The 21,251-nt window shown below is 45.0% G+C and overlaps 1 long non-coding RNA gene across 3 annotated transcripts; it reads right to left on the bottom strand.

Annotated features, from left to right (window-relative positions):
• Window positions 1–427: 427 nt before the first annotated feature.
• LOC123066626 (uncharacterized) lies at window positions 428–3,663 on the bottom strand. 3 transcript variants are annotated; one of them, XR_006431392.1, is made up of 4 exons: window positions 3,212–3,663; window positions 2,619–2,774; window positions 1,679–2,451; window positions 428–574 (listed from the first exon to the last, which is right to left on the bottom strand). It is a non-coding gene; the product is annotated as an uncharacterized lncRNA (long non-coding RNA). The 3 variants fall into 3 exon arrangements; XR_006431390.1 differs by lacking the exon at window positions 428–574 and having other exon boundaries at window positions 1,140–2,264; window positions 2,404–2,451; XR_006431389.1 differs by lacking the exon at window positions 428–574 and having other exon boundaries at window positions 1,140–2,451.
• Window positions 3,664–21,251: the final 17,588 nt, after the last annotated feature.

The following is a 21,251-nucleotide window of genomic DNA, read 5'->3' on the forward strand; positions in this document are numbered from 1 at the left end:
GTGTGGTGTCTTTTCATGTGACTCAAGTCTTGGCTATCCAGACTGTCCGCCCGGACATATGGAAATTGTGAGTGTGGTTGAATATGATCTTTCTTTTAGGACACTAGTAAATGTGCACGTGCAACGCACGTATTATCATGTAAAAATCATCATTCATTCTAGAAAACATGAACAAAACTATAATAGTGTGCTAACATAATTAAGAGACGCAATATTTAGTGAACATATCTATCAATCATTAGTAAACTGACAATGTTCGAGCGAAACTTCAAAAAAGTATATCACGATTTTATGGACCAAATCCAACAAACAAGCATGTGAATATAAATTTTACATTGATATTATGAAATTTAAAAAAAACAGACGAAGGCATGACCATGAAGAAATCAATGCACAACAATATGTATTTTTAAAAGGACACCACAGGTTCACACACATTAATGATATGCATGGTTCAAAAACATAACCCAAAAATGAACATGGGTATAATGAGTAAACATAACCCAGTCACTTTGACCCAACTCGATGTAGCTTTGTCCACTGGATCTTCTCCCCGACAACTTCATTGTAGTTTCTGCACAATAACACATTTTCTGAAGAAATATATTCTGCACACAACCAACAGTTTCTCTGAAGAAATGTATTTTGCACAACAGATTAAAGTTTCTGCATGATAGCTAAAATGAGATGGACATTAACAAGCATGCAAGCGGGCTGAAATGAGAAGCCATGTAATCCAAGTCTGCTCCCTAACCACAGATCTATCAACATATTACACAACACACAGAAGTGTGTTTTTGTGTTTTCTTACAAATAAGATGTTGTGTACCCAAATCATATAGACTGAACCAACCTACGTGACGTAAACACTTGCAACAGATCATGTATCAACATTTTACTCTCCTCTTCCTTCCCCTTGATTCTCGAGGAAATATGATGGCCCAAAACTGGAGCACAAAAAAGTGTTAGCTGATTCTGGACCATGGGCTAATCAGTGAGTGAATAGTGAAAGCCAATAACTATGACAGATTCTTGATGATACTAAGACCACAACATTTTAACTATGGGTGCCCCCCTCTTTGGGTACCTTGGCGCTCAATTTGGCCTGTGCCACTTCCATAAGTTTTTTCTTTTCAGCATCTCTCTCTCTCTCTCTCTCTCTCTCTCTCTCTCTCTCTCTCTCTCTCTCTCTCTCTCTCTCTCTCTCTCTCTCTCCTTTCCACCAAACCTAAAGCGTTCTTGAGGTACACTAACAACATACTTTTTTTGTGGGTCACTAACAGCATACTGAAGCTAGAGACATCTATTACGATTACAAACGCAAAATAAGATAACAGATGCATGATGTACTAATCATGATCCGAATGTGTTTTCAACTTGCTCAAATAGGTTGTTACATATCTTTGGACCTGAATATCATGAACAAATATTTGAAACTGACCAAAATTTCAATCAAAAATTTGGGCCTTAAACAATATTGACTGATAAGAGTATTTCGTACCTAAATTTACCTACCAATTCATCACAGCAATATTTAATATCACGATACAGGATATGACAGAATTAAAGGGAGAAGTCATGATTTAAGTTACTGCGAAAAGGATAGTTCAGAGCTCTGGAACATTTGTATACCAATCACACTACATCAAGAAAGGATAACAAGTGGGGAAAGACATACCCTTCCTTCCACTAAATCCTGCGTGCCAATGTTGACAACAGTACATCGAATGGCCTTTGCAGAGTTGAGACACATCATGTGATTTTGATTCCTCTCCCATGAGTTACAAACTCTTTTCTTATTTATTGCTCTCTCATCAATGGTTCCACCTACAGCTACATTGACTAACCTACTGATCAATGAATTAACAATTTCAGTTCAAAGAGTAAATGAGCATACACCCTGTAGCTAGCTAGAAAGCCATCTCACCAGAGCAGGACACCATCCCTAATAAGATCAAATAGCTGGGTGCCGGATGAGTCAATTAGCAAGTACTTCATCAACTATGGGTCTTCACCTTGGTAAGTGTTAATATGCGCCGTATGGATCAATTAGAAAATACTTCATCAACAATGGGTCTTCACCTCGGTAAGTGTTAATATGCGCCGTATAAGACTTCTCCTGGTTCAGATTGGCAGCTTCATAGTGATGGTGGATCTAAGGGACAATATTAATTATTGCGGCCGCCAGCGGTCAGCCCCGCCACTGCTGCTCGTGGCGGCGTCTCCTTCCTTGGCGCTCACCTTTGCTTTAGATTCAGAAACTCCTGCAGAAATACCACACCAAACTCGCAATTCGAACAAAACACCACACTGAACTGCTCATATTTAGTTCAGCATAATCTGGAATAACCATTCAAATGAAATCCCATGAATATTTTGTGACCAAGGGAACAGAAATCAGACCAGTCTTGAGAAGTCATTTACAAAGAAAAGCCTAATTTTTGAAGTTTCCTGCGCAAAACAGAGATGTAATGCATGACAGATTATAGAATTGCAAATTTCTGTTAATAAAGGAAATGCATAGGATAATCTATAGTACTTGGGCTTGTTGCCTGCTCATCCTAAACAAGAACACTTTATTAAATCCATTGTTTTTTATAATCTACAATAATTAATACCTCAGCAGGGCAACCTTGGAGATAATTCCTCCTCGCAAAAATAAGTAAATAGAATCCCTCCAATTTCCACCATCATCAATCACAACATGTACTGATCTAAAAATAATAATCGTTGAATGAATGGAAATTCCAGAGTCTCCAATCGTGTCCTACATACTGCATGAATATTACCATGACAGGCATAAGTACTAATAAGCATATAAGCACTAACAGTCTACATTGTAAGTTACAACTCTGAAGGAAGTAACTGACGGGGCTACTATAGATGTAGGCATGAATATAATTTTGCTAGACCCAAATGATGATAGGATAACTGAAATTGAGACATTGCAGGATCTGCTAGCACTGAACCCAGTACAGCAGACGCCGAACTTTGTGCATTACTATCTCAACAAACAACATTGAATTTAAAATACGACTTAGATTGACGTGCACAAGCAGCTTCTGTACCAATCAGATATTTCACACACAGTGAACCAAACATCTTCAATACTTTACCAACTTAATTTCATGAAGTATGCATCATCGTCTAGAATTACCAACCGTTTGGGGGGTGGAGATTGGAGAAAGAAGGGAGGAAAGAGAAGACCCACCAATTTGGGAAGCACGGGATTCTGCTTCAATGGCACCAGAGAACACATCACAGATCGAGATGGAGATCCGAGGCGACAGACAAGTAGCTGGGGATGGAGTTGTCCAGTGGAAGAACGGCTGCGTCGTCGCCATAGCAGGAGCATGCGGAGGCTCCCATCCAGGGGGGGCGCTGTGGAAAGGGAGCCGGCCTTGAGCACCTTCTCGCGGCCAGCTCCAAGCCCTTCGTCGCGAGCTTGGTCTTGGATCCTGGAGAACTGCAACGGCGGCGGCCTGGTGCGGAGGAACGTGGGGAGGCGGTCCGGCGCGGAGGAGGGCGTGGCGGCGGCCTGGTGCGGAGGAACGTGGGGTGGCGGTCCGGCGCGGAGGAGGGGCGCTGGTGGCGATCGAAAGGGAAGGGGCGCTGGTGGGCGTGCTAATCTGGGGCGTGATTTGCGCCCGAGGGGAGGGGCAGGACATAACAGGATGGTCTGCCGGCAGAACATTTAGTCTGGGACGTTTATTCGTGAGATGAAACCTTGATGTAATATAGACTGTTAGATGTGACTTAGTGGGATTAACCGGACGCCGCTGGTAATCCTGTGTACATCTTTTGGTGTGGCTATAGGATTAAGTTTGCTCTTTTAATAGTAGTATAGAAGTATAGATGACATACAATGTTTAGGGCATAGCTGCATGTGCACTGGCCTGATGGACGGCTTTTTTCCGCATCTTCGCTAGGGATACATCTTTGCTCGTTGCGAGAAAGACGTCTGTCTCGCCTTCATTGCTTCCACAACGGGCCAGCCCAACAAGTGATTTTCCAGCGCACAGAAAAAGTTTGTATTTCTTCTGCGCTTTTATTTTTTTGGTTTGGTGTGTTTTTCTTCGGTTTTCTTCTTTCTGTTCGCTTTTTTATTTTCGGTTTACTTTTTTCTGATTGTGTTTTCTGTTTTTATTTTAGTTGCAGTTTTTTTTCCTTTTTCTTCTCTGCGGCACTTTCCTGGTTTTCTTTGGTATTTTTTTAGTTTTTCCCTTTACTTTTAATACAGCTTGTTTATTATTTGCATACATCTGTAACATATTTTTATACACGTTAGAATTTTTCGAAATACATTTTTAAAACAATTACTTTGAGAAAATTTGAATACACATTGAACTTCATTTCAATTGTATGGAACATTCTTTGAACTACATTAACATTTTTTATGCATTGTAATAAAAACATTTGTCCCGAACATTTTTTTAAAATGTGTGAACATTTTGGCAAAATGTAATCAACATTTTTATGATTGGTATGAAACATTTTTTATAAACCACACCAACATATTTCGTATTTGTAAAAAAAGTTAAACTTCACAATATTTTTGAATGGTACAAAAAAAATTGTAGACAACACATACATTGTTTTACATAGCAAATATATTTTTTGAATGGTACGGAAGTTCAGTTGTGCCAACATATTTTTCCATTAGATTAACATTAAAAAAATCATAAACATATTTTTAAACACATGGACTGGTTTTAATCGTCATGAACATTTTTAATGCTATCAATTTCTTTTAAAGTTGCTAACAATTGTTTTACACTGCATGAGTATTTCTTAAGCAAGCGATTGCTGGGTTTTTAAATTTAACTAAAATATCTAACCATTACAGATATATAAATGAAAGCAATAAAATAAAGTAAAATGTGCGCTAGGGAGCTAGCGATCCTCCCACGCTAGGCTGGGCCAGTTATGACGTCCTTAGGCGGGGCGTCCCAGTCCCTGCAACTTTGAGTGCGAACATGACTACTGAATTTTCTAAATTGGATTTGTATTTCAGTCCCACATGTATATCCTTTTTCATATTTTCACTTGCTACTTTTTCTTTTGTATTTTCATTCTGAAAATCAATAAAAATTTGCAGCAGGGTGAGTTCGCAATTAACATGTTACATGTTGTTGTTGAGGGCTAACTTATTTAGAAATGTCAATTACTACAGATATGTTAATTATTTCGGTGTTATCTTATTTATGAAAATACTAGCCTCGGGACAGTCTTTATTAAAGAATGCAAATGTTTTTGTATGATTACAGATTCAATTAGTAGTAGATTTCAAAGAGATCTATTTAATGCATTTTAATTATTAGAATCGGCTCGAACGAATTTGGAGTATTCAAACCAAAAGAAGCGCAACTGAGTGATTCTAGCAACAAGTATTGTATATTGTATTTCGCTCACTGCAAGTAATATTTAGCAATCCCGTATGGGCCGCACCAATAAGGTATGTGTTTTCCTTTTTTATTTTAGTCTTTTGACATGTTTTCCATAGTTACTTCATCCATCCCATAATATAAAATGTTATTACATGCTTATATTTACTTTCCGCAAAAAAGTATTTATATTTACTAGGAAACATGCATGTGCGTTGCAACAGGAGAATAAAAATATCCCACACACCCAGCCTAACTCATGTCCCCATGCAAGTCCACATCATTGTTTTCAACATGACTATCATCTGTATTGCCGCTTATCCTCCTTCCCACCCTCACTGTTGGTAGCCAAGGTGCACATCTAATGACAATGCGTCTAGACGTGGTCAATGAGCTCGTCCACCTCATATCACACCCGTCATTGGACCGCGCCAGTTCAATTGAATGTTTAAGCTATCTCTTGAGTTGGACATGAGGACCACCCTTTCCCGGCACATGTTCCACACTCCACCCCTTCACCTTGTCCATACATCATCAGCCGTACTTCCACTTGCTTTTGAGTGTGAACTTGTTTCATGGTGGGGTGGCCGTCCTCCACGTGTACCGCCAGGCCTCCTTTCACCATGCATGGAGCCCATAAAGGGGTTGTAGATACTGCTGTGCGAACAGCAGATGCTGGATATCTTACACGTAGACTTGTTGAAGTAGTTCAACATATTATTGTGCGTAGAAGAGATTGTGGTACTATCCGAGGGTTTAGGGATAATCAGGCTCGAACTGATGACTTCCACCACGTCAAGGTGACACTCTACCGCTAAGTTATATCCCTTCCCTGTGCCATCGAGAAAGAGAATTAACGAATCCTAGAGAATAAAATGGGGAGCGAACGAAAAAATGTGTGGCTGAGGTGTTGGGAGCCCCAATAGGCGTAACATGAAACCTATTAGTGCAAAAGCCCCGTGGAGAGCTACAAAAGTCCATATACCGCCTAATTGACATGCTCGCATCAAATATATATTGAATAAAAGCACACTGCATTAACCAGAGCCACTCAAGTAGTGTTGTGATGTATCGGGTGTCATCGACACTCTATTTGAACCACAGATTCACATCAACGTCATAAACTTTTATGGGGTGCCGAACACAAAAGATACATATGCACTAGTAGAAAAAGACCCATTTGTCCCGGTTCCAGAGGCCCATTTGTCCCGGTTCTGGAACCGGGACTAAAGGGTCGGGACTAAATCCCTACACATTTAGTTCCAGTTCGCTTACGAACCGGGACAGGTGCGGCTCCACTTGGCCGCTGCGGCGAGCCTAGGCAGGAGGGCCTTTAGTCCCGGTTGGTAACACCAATCCATACCAAAAAGCATCCACGCGTCAGCAGCTTAGGAGCTGGGTTTTTTTTGAGGGGAGGGGGGAGGGGTTGGGGGTTTTGGAGGGTTAATTTGGGGGTTTCATATATTATGTTATCTAGCTAATAGCTAGAGAGAAGTGACATGTCTTATCTCCGTGCTTGGTCGATGCTACCTACTATACGTATAGAGAGGACTCGACATGCTAGCTAGTAAGCAAATTAAGGAAACCATTAAGTACACAGGATCGTCATGAACATATACAGAGAGAAGTGATCGACCTCTCCTTCTCCGAGAGATTGGTCGAACAACAAGTTTTCGTATATCTATCCGACGCTACTAGCTACACATATATACAAAATAAGATCTCTTACAATCCCTAACATCTGAAGTCAAGTTTCACATGGTATTCTATGGCAGGATTGATGACGTGGTCAAGAAAAAATCCCGCCAATTCCTCTTGAATTGCTCGGATGCATCTGCCAGATCAAAATTGAAGAAGAGGGTCAATACGTGTGTATGAATGAAACTCAACACAAATGATGGTAGTAAAATAAAATTGTGAATATTTTTGTTTACGCACTTATATTGTTTTTCAGAGTAGCCATGCTTATTAGAGGCTGTCGCGCTGTAGATGAACTCGCAAACATAGTATCCATAGAAATCATTCCCGCGTTCCCGCCACAAGCACTTTACGAGAAATAGAGGTCAATCAAACTAATAAGCAAGCATGCTAAATGGTATTCATGAAACTAGCTAGAATCAATGAGAGATGCGCGGAACTAGGTAGTAGTACTTACCTTCTGGTGTTTACACTACAAAAAAATACACTTCCGTGATGATACGTGTTTGTCATAGTAGGTCGCGTTTTCTGTCATGCATGTACATCCATGACAAATTTATGACAGAATCAAGATAGTCATACCTCTGCTGTCGTAGAAGTGTTCCATGACATTACCAAAATTATTATCACGGAAGTGTCCACTTCCATGACAATAAACCGCGCGTCACAGAAGTGCTTTCGTCAAGGGTGACCGACACGTGGCATCCACCGTAACGGAACACCGTTAAGCTACCAGGTCGGATTTTGGATCTGATAACCCGTTAACAGCCACGACCAATGCCGATTTTCCACGTGTAAAATTCTCATTGGCTGACGGATCCACGCGTCAGCTCCGCGTTGGCACAGGTGTCACTCATCCAACGGTCGAGATGACCTATGATATGTTGACACGTGGACCGGCCTAAAAGTGGCCCACAAAGTTTAAATGGGCCGGCCCAACCGAAGGCCCATAAGATTTAGCGGGCCATAATGGGCCGGCCCACACTACTAGGGAAAACCGTATACACAGAAATTTAGCAACAGCGCGGGTCAAAAAAGGGTGCTAGTGCTAGATAGCAGTAGCGATCGAAGGAAAACCGCGCTACAGATACAATCTTAGCAGTAGCGCATGTAGTGGCAAAAGCGCTACTACTAATATTCCAATTGCTAGAATGATAGGCTACGCATAGCAGTAGCGGGCTTGGAAGAAACGCGCTACCGCTAGGGCATAAGTAGCAGCGCGTTTCCTAAGAAGAGCGCTGCTACTAACGGAAATAAAATAAGATGAAAAACAAATAGAAAAGTAAATGAAAATGAAAGAAATAGAAAAATGAGAAAGGAAAAAATAAAATGTAAAGCAAAATAAATGAAAAAGTGAAAAAACGGAGGAAGACATAGTAGCAGCGTGTGTTTGTAAGAGGCGCTGTAGCTAACGTAGCTGCAGCGCGTGTCCTAGACCCCCGCTATAGAAACAAAAAAGGAAATTAAAAATGGAAGAAAATTACATAGCTATAGCAGCAACGCGTTTTGTGAAAACCGCTATAGCTATCTTAGCTATAGCGCGTTTCACCAAACGCGCTACTGCTAAGTTTGACTTAACCAAAAAACCGTTTCCCCCCGGCCACCACTTATCCCCCAAATCCCTCAACCCACCCCGCGCGCTGCCGTCTCCCTGATTCGCCGTCGCCCCACTTCGCCGCCGTCTGTTGCTGACGTCGAAGCCACCAGAGCCGTGCGCCGTCGACGCCACCGGAGCCGGCCCCAACGCCACGGAGCCGCGCGGCCTCGTCAACGCCATCGGAGCCGCCGTCGACGCCACCGGATCCTTCCTCGCCACAATTGCCTCCCTCGCCATCATCGGAGACGCCCTGCCTCCCTCGCCGTCACCGGAGACGCCCCTACCTCCCTCGCCACCACTGCCTCCATCGCCACCACGGGAGCCATCCTCTGTAAGCCCCCACCCCTCCTCTCTCTCTCTCATGCATAGGTTAGCTAGTTTAATTAGGTTAATTATCTAGGTTAGGGCAAAAATTTAGTTAGGGCTTTGACAGAGAAGTAGTTAGGTTAACTAGTTTAATTAGGTTAATTATCTAGGTTAGTGCAAAAATTTAGTTAGGGCTTTGACAGAGAACTAGTCAGGTTAACTAGTTTAATTAGGTTAATTATCTAGGTTAATTAGTGCAAAAATTTATTTTGGGCTTTGACAGAGAACTAGCTGCGTTAACTAGTTTAATTAGGGTTAATTATCTAGGTAAACTAGATTAACTAACTAGGTTAAATAGGTAGGTTAATTAGGTTAGTTGGATTAACAAGCTAGGTTAAGTAGGCTGGCTAGGTTAGAGGAAAATTTTATTTTAGAGCATTAGGTCAGAAGGGTTAGAGAAATGGAATTCCTTTGCAATTTAATTGGGTTCTGTCCTAGGCAGAGAAGGGTTAGAGATAATAATGTGTGTTTGTGTGAGAGAGAGGAATAGCTAGATCAACATAATTTGGGTTATGTCCTAGGCAGGGAAGTGTTTAGTGAGGTCATTTTGCAAAGGTTTTTGATTTTTGAAAAGACCACTATTTTTCAAGGAAAAGAATTTAGGCAAATTTTATTTTTCATTGAAGTGGTCATGTTATATCTTTTCATTGAAGTTGTTCGATTGTGCCCAAGTGGCTTTGTTGTTTCCAGGGAATGATGCTGAGTGGCCTATGTTTTGCCAGAATGTTGATTCATTTCTGTTCCGGCAAATTTCAGGTTCTCGATTTGTCCACTTTTTAGCAAAGGTCATGCCGAAATTTTCCGTGAATTTCAGCATGACTTGTGCTACAAACGAGGAAATATCGAGTGCCCGGGATTTGCCGCACCAGGAAGGAGTCAACATTCCTGCAAAACAATAGTCCTTTTTTATGTCATTATTCATTTTATTAGGTCTAGAATTAATTGACTAGATTTAATCATAGGAAACATGGCTAGCAACAATGAAGGACAGGGTTCTGGTGATTGCGACGACGTCTACCGGGCGGTAGACGAATATTTTAGCCTTACCGACGATCAACCGATGTTGTTGCTAGGCCCACCGGTGGCATCGGGGACTGAGACCGACACGCAGACCAGTGCTGAGACTTAAACCGGCGCTGAGATTCAGACCGGCATCGAGACCGGCGCTGAGACCGGTGCTGCCTCGGGGAGCGGAGCCGGTGTAGAACCGAAAGCAAAGAGGCAACGGGTTCCTAACAAACTCAGGACTACTAGACTGGTGGTCACGGAGGTGGACGACGATAATTTTGAGCCAAAGGCGCCCGAGGAAGCGCGCGCGTGCTACGGCAATCAAATAGGCTGCATCGTACGGACAACCGCCACCATCAACGATGAGAAACTACAGAAGATAGAAAATATGAGGAGCTCCCTCCTAAAGAAGTTTCACCAGATATTCTTCTTCCCGGGCCGGAATGAGAAGGATTATGAAGATCCAGACGAGGACCCGGCAGTGAAGAAGATAAACAAACACGCCATGACCAAGTTTAGTGACGCGTTGGCCGCCTGGAAAAATCGAGTGAAAGCAAAGATCAACAACGGGGAACCCTACTCCGAGATTGTAAAGGATAATCCGACAATCACGAAAGAGCAGTTTCAAATATTCAAGGAGGCTTGCAAGGCTGAAGCTGCCAAAAAAAGTCTAAGTACATGAAGGGGCTTCAAAAGAGGAACATTGGGAGCCACCACCTCGGAAGTCGTGGTTACAGCGGAAAGAGGTCCAAATGGGCCAAGGAGGACGCGGAAGCCGCGAGTCTGGGCATCCCAGACCCCTTGGCGGATTTCACCGTCTCGCAGGAGCGTGACGTCCTAAGGGCCCGGCACCGTTGGGACCCAGTGAAGAAGGTTTACGAGACAACACCGGTCATTACGGAGTTCATGAGACTGCTGGTAATTTTAGTTTCTGATCAATTCGACTACACACGTTAGTCATATTTGTAAACGATCCTTGTGCCTTTTGCAGAGAGAGCAACACTGGATTGCGGCCGAAAGCGACTCGCCGTCTGAGGCATTGGCGAGGCCCAAGTGGGACACTCCATTCAACCGGGTGCTGAACATATTGAAACGACAACCGGTGGATACTCGACCGTCGTATGGACGCGTGCACAGTGTCGGAGACGGCGCCACGTGGAAGAAGTACTACCGTGAGACCATGGAGGAGAGAAAGGAAAGACGGAGGTTAACTGAAGAAAACATTGACAAGAAGGTTGAGATTGCGGTTGAGAAGAAATCATCTCAGACAGTCGCAATAGCGGTACCTGCCGCAAAACAGGCGATTGCAGATATGTCTACTTCCTTGGTGACGGGCGTTTTCACTTGGACAAGGCAAAATCCAGAAAAAAAATGCAGAGGACTTTCCCCTTGCTGACTTCTTGGGAGCACCTGCTCCCGCACCGGCTCCCGTACCTTCTCCCGCACCGGCTCCCGCACTGGCTCCCGCACCGGCTCCCGCACCGGACGTGCTCGGTGGTGCCTCCTCTTTGGCTGAGCTCGAAGCCCTCACGGTATCTGTCACACCGGCCCCCTTCAATATAAATGTATAATCTCCTGTTTTCGTTGCCTTTCGGATGTCTCACGTCGCAGACTTTTCTTGCAGGCCGATGAAACCCCGTGCACCATATTGTACACCATCGGCGAACAAAAGGTGGACGTGGGGAAGGCGACGATAATGGAGCCGAAGGAACCATTGTTCCACAGCCGGCCGATCCCCCCGAATGTCTTCAAGATTTCCGTGGCCAGTGTCAAACCGGGCCACGGGAATTTGCCTCTAATACTAGTGGGGGATGACGACGAAACCCTGCGGCGGCTTGGTGATTGTTGCAATGGTGGGTCCTGTTGTGGCCAAAGAGTCTGCTTCGTCTAGAGGCGTCCCGGAGCACACCCACGAGCATGCAGCCTCAGCAAGGTATGAACATCAACACCCCACCTACCCAATTAGCGTCGGGTGTCGGGTTGGGTGATAGCGGACGGGGTAAGGAGGAGGCTCCATTAGTCGCTGATGATGTCGCCATGGATGAGGATGAGGATGACGATGGTGCTGAACAGTATGTCTATACTGGCGCCTCCTCAGGGTTTGAGCGTCATGAGTCGGTGCCTGAATTACCGTCTCAACGTATTATTGACGACCTTCGGGTAGTAAAGAAATCTAGGAAGAGAGCGAGGAAAGGCAAAAAAGCAGATTCTATGATCCAGCCGCCTCAGCAGCCTCGGCTTCAGGACCGTATAGATATCCCCGATGCGGATAAATGGCATATCCCTGGTCAACCAATCCTACCTGCAACAACGCTACAGGCCAGATTCGGCGATCTAAGGAGACTTCATGACGATGTGCTGCGGGTAGAGAAAGGCCTCATCGCCTCGAAAGATCCAGGATACCTACTCTACGTGGTTAACGTTCCGCGGCAAATGTCGTATGTCGACAGCTTCCCTGCGGATAAGTTCTTCCTCCGATTCGATTACATATTCGACATGTTTCACGTGAAGAAGCTGGATTTTACGTTTGTCCGCCTTTAAGCCTTGCACATGAACTACATCATTGGGGTTGAGCAGATACGTCATATATGTGTTGTTGACCCGTACTACATGCACGAGGGCTTCTTGGGAGTCTGTGCAGAGCAGCGTGAATACGCGAGGGATTACATCGTCAGTTTCATGCTCGCCAATAAGGACAAGGAGGCGATTCTCGTGCCTTATCATCCCGTGTAAGTCATCCGTGATGCTATCCTTCCTTCAATTTCAATAATTCATTTTCACGGTGGAGGCTAATTAATTTGAGGTGTACTTATTTTGCGCAGCGGCGGGCGCGCCGTCCTCATCATCCTCTACCCCCGATTCTCCCACGCTCTTTACTTGGACTCGTCGAAGAACATTCACAAAAAGGATTACACCCACATCAAAGATGTTCTCGACAGTGCTATGTTTTACTACCAAGCAAGGGGTGGAGAGGTTAGGGACAAGAAGAGAAGGGGCGGCAGGGCCGCCTTCAGCCATAAGACCGACTTCTGCTGCATCCAGCAACCGAACGATTCTCTTACTGATGGATTCTATGTCCTGCACCACATGCTGGAGTATAGACGGGATCACCAGAACCTTCACATGTCACCTAGATCTGGCGATGCCCATATTCTGCAATGGGCAAAGGACATAGGAGATATCGAGGATCATCGACTTCGAGCTGAGTTCTATAACATCCAGGCGAACTTGCCCAAATCATCATGAAAGTGGTCGTCGGAAAAACAGGGATGTTCTACGGAGAAGGACAAATGTCGCGGGAAGACGTACGAACATGGATAGCCTCTCAGCGTCTCGACATGAAGCCTTTCACTAAGCTCGGGGAATATCTCCCTGACCTCGATGGATGGCATGGCATGTTGGAGTGATTGTCGATATATGACAATGTGTCTGTTTACTCCATACTCTCTGTATGACAAAACTTTGAGTTATGCGCAATGATACTTTATTTGTGATGTAATTAAACCATCCTCCTCCTCGACTAGCGAAGATCATTCTAGTTAGGGCATTTTGGGTACGATGAACTTTGTTATTTATGCTTATGATATGTTGTTTCTATTTTTGTCAAGTATGTCTCTTTCTGTTGCTCAACTATATATGTTGCATATCATCGACTCATGTGACGATGCAGGTGCATAGATCATCGATGGCGAAGAAGTGCTACGCTAGGAGTATATATACGATGAGTGGCCGGAGTGTCAGGCCCAGGTGTTACCGGTTTCCAGTTTTCGAGTGACATGTAGTAGTTAGTTTAGGTTCACGCTAATGCGAGAGAGGGATACGAACTCATGTACTAAAAGTTATAGCTCTTCTCGCGTATACCATTGTTTAGATGGATGACGATGTATTTGCAAGTAATCAAGGACTTGTATCGCTATTTTCGAGATGATGACGAGAGACCACTTTGTGTTGGATACTGATTATGATGAGACTATTTGTATGTATATGCTATGATTACATTCGTGGTCTCGCAGGCATTTGTATGTGTATCATGATGACATTTCTATGTGCTAAAGATTCCTCTATAAAGCCTGTTCAAATACAAAACAAATATGCCAAAAAAACAAAAAACCTGTTAAATTAGCAGTAGAAAGTGTATAAAAGTTAGCAGCAGCGCCGCGATAGCAGTTGCGCGTCGTTGCAAAGGGCGCTAGAGCTACTAGCAGTAGCGAGCTTCCCATAACCGCGCTGCTGCTACACTTGTGTAGCAGTAGCGCCGGTGACCACGCGCTACTACTATGTGTTAGCTGTAGCGCCTTATTAGTAGTGCCCCTCCCCGCGCTACTGATACACCTAAAACCCACGCTGCTGCTAGCCTTTTCCCTAGTAGTGCCAGCTAAAGACCCACAAAATTTTGCAGACCATTATGGGCCGGCCCAGCTAAAGGCCCACACGAATTTGCAGACCATAATGGGCCTGCCCAGCTAACGGCCCACAAGATTTTGCGGACCACAATGGGCCGGTCCATCTAAAGGCCCACAAGATTCTGCAGACCATAATGGGCCGGCCCAGCTAAAGGCCCAACATTCTCTGTTAAATCGGCCCGTCAACGGCCTGCCCTAAACTTGTCATCAATGCGGCCCATGGTCACTTCTGGCTCGTTAACTGTCTGCTAAGTAATTGGGCCAAATTACGGCCTAGTGTATTTCCGGCATGTTAAAGGTCCGGCTTCATTTGGGCCCATTTACAGGCCATCAAAACTTTCGGCCCATAAACGACCGTAAAGGATTTGGGTCATATTCGGCCATGTCTGACATTCGGCCTATTAGAGGCCCACTATAGATTTGGGCCACTTTCGGACTGTTGTCATTTCCGGCCTGTTAACGCCGGACGTAAACCATGGGCCATATGTGGCCCAATGCCATATCGGGCACATTAACGGCCCATATAAAAATGGCGATAATCTAGCTCGACCGAAGTTCCGGCCCGTTAAAGGCCCGTGTATTAGGTCGGCGCATTTACGGCCCGTCCGAATTTCGGCCTGTCAAAGATCTGCATCGTAAATGGGCCACCATTTCGGCCTGCTAAGTCCAGTGGGTTATTTGGCAGAATCAGAGCCCAATCTCACTTTTGGTCTGTTAAAGGCCCATGTTCTTTATGGGCTCGAGATATTTACACCTGTAAAAGGCCTAATTTTACTGAGGGCCCAAATTATGTTTAAGCCTGTTAAAGGCCCACTATGGGCACATGCTTACCAGAAAAATATGAAAGCTTATGCTGATTTAGGCCCGGATATTTTTAGTGGGCTACATGATAATTTCAGCCCGTAAACGTTTTTAGCCCAATTGGAATGGGCCCGACGAATGTTGGCATGTTGGGCTCCTACGAAGCTTTCGGCCGAATACATTACTAAGATAAACCTACACTATACAAAAATAGTGTCGTAATTACTGCAGCCTGTGGCAGCATCATAAATGTTGTATCACAACAAAATAAATTCCAACCATACAACAAAAGGCCTGTTGGCATAAAGTTTACAGTCCTTCCAGATAAAAGCACCATCAGATGTATAGAAGCACAGATCATTTGACATGAGTGCTAATGTTTCAGGCTGTAGAATCTGATGGAGCAGCACGATCTCCACCTTTTTTCTGCCATTGCTCTTGAACAACGAAGCGAATGTCTGATAGTCTGGTTTCAAAACTATTCATATCTTGACGACATTTCTCAACCACTATTGTTGTTTCTGAAACAACGTCCATTAGGGATTGGACTTGTGTCTGGAGCACATGTATATCACTCTGTCTAGCAGGAAGATTTTGTTCAGAAGGCGATTTGGACGAGGTTACCTTGACAACAAACCCAGAATTACGCAGGAAGGTGCTTTTTGCACTGTTAGTGGAGACATACTGACGCACTGTAGCAAGAGGTGACATTGTGCCTGTCGTAGCCTCGTCACCTTCAGGTGGTTGTGGTTGTTCAATCATTTGTTCCATAGCTTCCTGAAAGTTTGAACTTGTAGATTAGTGCACCAGATAATTTACTAATGAGACAAAAACAAACAAAGTAGGTTAAACGTTTATGCGTAACTTATTTTGGTGAACTACTGCAATACATTAGCATGTATTGTAGTGCCAACTACATAATAAAATCACTTTCGGAACATATGTCCATGTAGCATGCCTACTGTATTGTCTATTTCCACACATTCATTGACATCTAAGGATAAAGAGACATGGTTTAACACTACTAGGGAAAAGCCTATACACAGAATCTTAGCAGCAGCGCGGTTCAAAAAGGAGCGCTGCTGCTAACTAGTAGTAGCGCATGTCCTGTAAACTCTCTACTGATAAGGATTTAGCAGTAGCGCGCTCGGCCTAAAACGCGCTGCTACAAATATCGACCGACGCTGTTCACCTAACTCTAAGTAGCAATAGCGCGGTCACAAGAACCGCTCTACTGCTAAGTATGTAGTAGTAGCGCGCTTTTTCCGGGATCGCTGCTGGTAAATTTCAAATTGCCACACTTTTTTGTCCCAGTTAGCAGTAGCGCCGTATCCCAAAGCGCGCTGCTGCTAAATCCTTATCAGCAGCGTGTTTTATGTCCCGCGCTACTGCTAACCCGCACCAACCCAACACCTTTCCCCACCCGTCCCTCCCCTCCCCCTCCTCTTTTCCCTTCCCCCTACCTCCCCCTCCTCTCTTCCCTTCCCCCTACCTCCACCACATGATCCCACTCTCACTCTTCTTCTTCTCCTCAATACTTCTCCCCCATTACTCTCCCTCTTGTATCCACCTTTCTTTCTCTTCATTACTCCTACATAACTACACCACCTCCATTAATGCATCTCCTTTCTCTTTTTCCTTCCCCCTCCACTAGTTGAAGTTGTCTCCTCCCAAATTAGGTAGCTAGGTAGATGTAGGATTTAGTTAAGTGACCTATTTGCCCCCTAACTAGATCTATATTTGTCAAGAAGAGCTTTGTGCACTTTTGATCTCCCTACAACATCATCTCCACCGTGTGCTCGATCTCGATCGAGATAGAGGTGATGAAAATTTCATGCTTTTGCAAAATGGAAATATGTTTATGTGTGTGTGATATGTTTGTGGAAATTGTGTGTGTGGCATGAATTGACGCCGCCAAATTGTGCTTTTGAGTTGCCTATGTTTTGCCGAAATGTCGATTTATTTCCGTTTCAGCGAATTCCGGGCAAACTCTAGATCCATATATGTCCTATTTTTAGGGAAGGTCATGCCAAAAAATTTTATGACTTTGATGCATGCATGCATTTTTATAATCAATTTGTTTATTATTACCGTTCAGAGTTGACGATGGTCAGTGGAATGATGGTGGACAGGTGGTTGCGGTCGGCGGTGCAGGTGGTTGCGGTCAGGTGTGCCATGGATATTGCGGATGCACGCGGTGCATGGATGATACGACGTCTCAGTAGCTAACGTCAAGGAAAGATGGTGGGTCTGGGAAAATCGTGTACATGGGGCATCGAAGATGGCTTGAACAGGACGACCCGTGGAGAAACCATGGAGATCTATTCAACGGTTACGCTGAGCATCGAGGACCTCCACGTAAGCGGAGCGGTGCCAAAATCGATGAGCTGTTGAAAAACTGGAAGGAGTGCCCCGCGCCGGGAAAGACGATGAGAAAGGCGCCGGAGCCGCTGCTGAAGGTATGGAAGACGAGGTCTGTGTTCTGGGACTTGGAGTACTGGCACAAACTCGATACACCTCATTGCGTTGATCAAATGCATATCTGTAAGAATGTCCTTGAGAGCTTGCTCGCAACAGTGATGAACATGCCGGATAAGACCAAGGATGGGCCGAAGGCAAGAAAAGACTTGCAAGATTTGAAAATCAGGGAAGATCTGCACATGCCGGCCCGTAAAATGTCAGACGAGACAGAGACGGAGACAGAGGCACGGGAGAAGAAGGTCAAGAAAATAAAGAAAAGGGATTATTGCCCCCCTTCTTGCTTCACCTTAAGTCAGGCTGAGATCAATCAATTCTTTAAGTGCCTTACCGGAGTCAAAGTTAGTTCCAGTTACTGTGGCAAGATAAGCAGATATCTAGACGCGGACAAGAAAAGGTTCAGCGGGATGAAGTCTCATGACTGTCATGTGATGATGACGCAGATACTACCTGTTGCCCTTAGAGGGATAATGGACAAGCACGTTCGTGACACGCTTATTGGTCTCTGCAACTTTTTCGATGTCATCTCTCGAAAGTCGATCAGTGTGAAGCAGCTCCAAAGGCTACAGGAAGAGATTGTTGTGATACTGAATGAGCTTGAGATGTACTTCCCGCCCGCATTCTTCGACGTGATGCTGCATCTGTGTGTCCATATTGTGGATGACATAATAGACCTGGGGCCGTCATTCCTGCACAACATGATGTCGTTTGAGAGGATGAATGGGATCATCAAAGGATTCGTTCGTAACATGTCCCGTCCGGATGGAAGCATCGTCCAGGGCTATTTGGCACAAGAGTGCATCTCTTTCTGTGAGAATTTTCTATATGGCGCAGACCAGCCGCCTGGTGCTAGTGTTGGTTTGCCCGTTAACAAGCACAATGGGAGGCTCGAAGGAGATGGTCACTGCAATAGTCGCAGGGAACTGCACGTGGCATACTCAGATCGATGCAGCGACTTTGACAGAGCAAACTTGGTAGTGCTACAACACCTAGACGAGGTAGATCCTTTCGTGGCACTGCACAAAGAAATTATCGCAAAGAAGTATCGTGACCGGGGGGTATGCAGGACGGACGCCGAAGTTACTAGAGAGCACAACTCCACTTTCCTGCATTGGTTCAAAGAGCATATTATTGCTAATCCCCCGGAGGAGGGCTCTAATGACGATGTTCCGTGTCAGATGGGCTAAGAATGTCGAAAGAGAAAGCCGGATGTTCACTACCATGACTATACCCGATGCCAAGAGCGCTACTGTGAACGCTATCACAAAAAACGAGCCATGGGTACACGCTAAGCACGTGACACAATGCCTCTTCATAACTGACCCGCGCAATCCCAGCCGTGTTGTCATGAGGAGAGGCAAAAGGAACATCATTGGAATGGATGGAGTTGCCAACGAGGAAGACTATGATCAGTACGGCAACCCAATGAGGGAAGATGACGATGATGATGAAGTATACGTCAAAAGAAGAATCAATACTACATTACCTAAGAAAAATCGTACTCCATGGAAAAGGCAAAGTCACAATAAGGGGCTCAATTATTCTTCGACGAACAAGAAGGGAAAGAAGCTGACTCAAAAACGAAAACGTCAGCACTGAGGAAACGTATGTTATGGGTCCAATGATGTGTAATATATATATATATATATATATATATATTTATATATATATATATGTTCCTATTTTGTATACACACCTAGCCATTATTATGCATGGGTCCAATGATGTGTAATATATATGTTCCTATTTTGCATACATATTTAACCGTCAAATGATGCAATATATATCGCCCTCCCGTCGTTCACTGCCCTCGGGAAATAAAAGTGGGATAAAATAAAGGAAAAGAAAAAGGAAAACTGGCAGTAGCGACGGTAGTAGCAGCGCGTTTTGCATAAACCGCTGCAGCTACTGAATTTAGTAGTAGCGCATTTTACCTAAACCGCTGCAGCTACTGATGTTAGTAGCAGCGCGTTTTGACGTAACATGCTACTGCTACGTCCACTTAACCCAAAATTCTCACTCGCCCTGCTTCATCCTGCCATTTCCCCCCAAATCCCCACTCTCTCTCCCCCGTCGCACCGTCGCGCCCAACCCGGCCACGGCGCTCGCCCCCGACTCCGCCGGCGCCGGCGCTAGCCCCCGACCCCGGCGCTCGCCCCCGTCCCGGCCCTCGACCCCGACCCCGGCGCCGGTGCTAGCCCTCGACCCTCGACCCCGACCCCGCCGCTCGCCCCCGACCCGGCTGGCCCTCGCCCCCGACTCCGGCGCCGGCGCTCGCCCCCGACCCGTCGGCCCTCACCTCCCTCCTCTCCCCTGCCGACCGTCGTCGGGCCTGCCTCCTCGCCCCTGCACTCTCTGTAGACCCCCCCCCCTCTCTGCTAGGGTTCTTCGGTTATGTTAATTAATTAGGTTATCTATTTAGTTATGAATTTAGCTAGGTTTCAAAATTAGCTGAATTTATATGCAAATTTGAACTGGACATGTGATATGTGCATATGTCATGTTTTGGACATGTCATGTTTGGAAAATGATCCGAGTGGCCTATGTTACGCCGAAATGTTGATTCATTTCCGTTCCGGTGAATTTCAGGCGCTCGATATGTCCATTTTTTAGCAAAGGTCATGCCGAAATATCCCGTGAATAAAGGCATGATTTGTGCTACATAGTTGGCATATCGAGTGCTGGCACATAGATTTCTTTTTATGTCATTTCTCATTTATTCATACTTTTAGAAATAAATGAGGCCACTTAATCATAGGAAACATGTCGAACAACGAAGAAACTGGGCCTTCTGACCAAGATGCGGACGAGATGGATTATGAGGGTGAACAAGAGTACCTCGACTATTTGACTGCTAAGCAAGGTATGCAAGTCGGCCTCGATGATGGTACTGACGCCGACATCGACACCGACGGCACCGGCACCGATGGCGGCACCGAGACCAGTGGGGAAGGTGCCGGCGGGGAAGGTACCGGCGGGGAAGCTACCGGCCCCGATGCCGCTACCGAAAAGAGGAAGCATAAGAAGCAGAGGATACGAAAACCTAACAAACTAGGGATTGGACGACTTGTGATCACAAAGATGGCACCTGGCAAGTTTGAGCCGTTAGAGCCGGAAGAACCTCGCAAGTGCTATGGGAACCAAGTAGGATGCATCCTACGGGAATGCGCGAGCATCAACGACGATGACTTAAGGAGTAAAGAACATTTGACGCAGTTGCTCCTAACGAAGTTGCACAAGAGATTCAAGTTCCCCGACCGGGATGATAACATAGAACAACCGTGGGATGATCCGAAGATGAAAAAGATTAACAATCACGCCATGGGCATGTTCAGCAATGATTTGGCCTCCTGGAAAGGGAGGGTGAAACGAGCTATTGAGGCTGATGAACCCCTATCCAAGATTCTGGAGGAAAATCCGACACTTATGGAAGAGGAGTTCGAAAAGTTCAAGGACACTTGCGCTACCGAGGCAGCCAAGGCTAAGGCTGCGAAATTCAAAAGCCTTCAGCAAAGG

The sequence above is a fragment of the Triticum aestivum genome, chromosome 3B (assembly GCF_018294505.1).
Source record: "Triticum aestivum cultivar Chinese Spring chromosome 3B, IWGSC CS RefSeq v2.1, whole genome shotgun sequence".
Lineage (NCBI taxonomy): Eukaryota > Viridiplantae > Streptophyta > Magnoliopsida > Poales > Poaceae > Triticum > Triticum aestivum.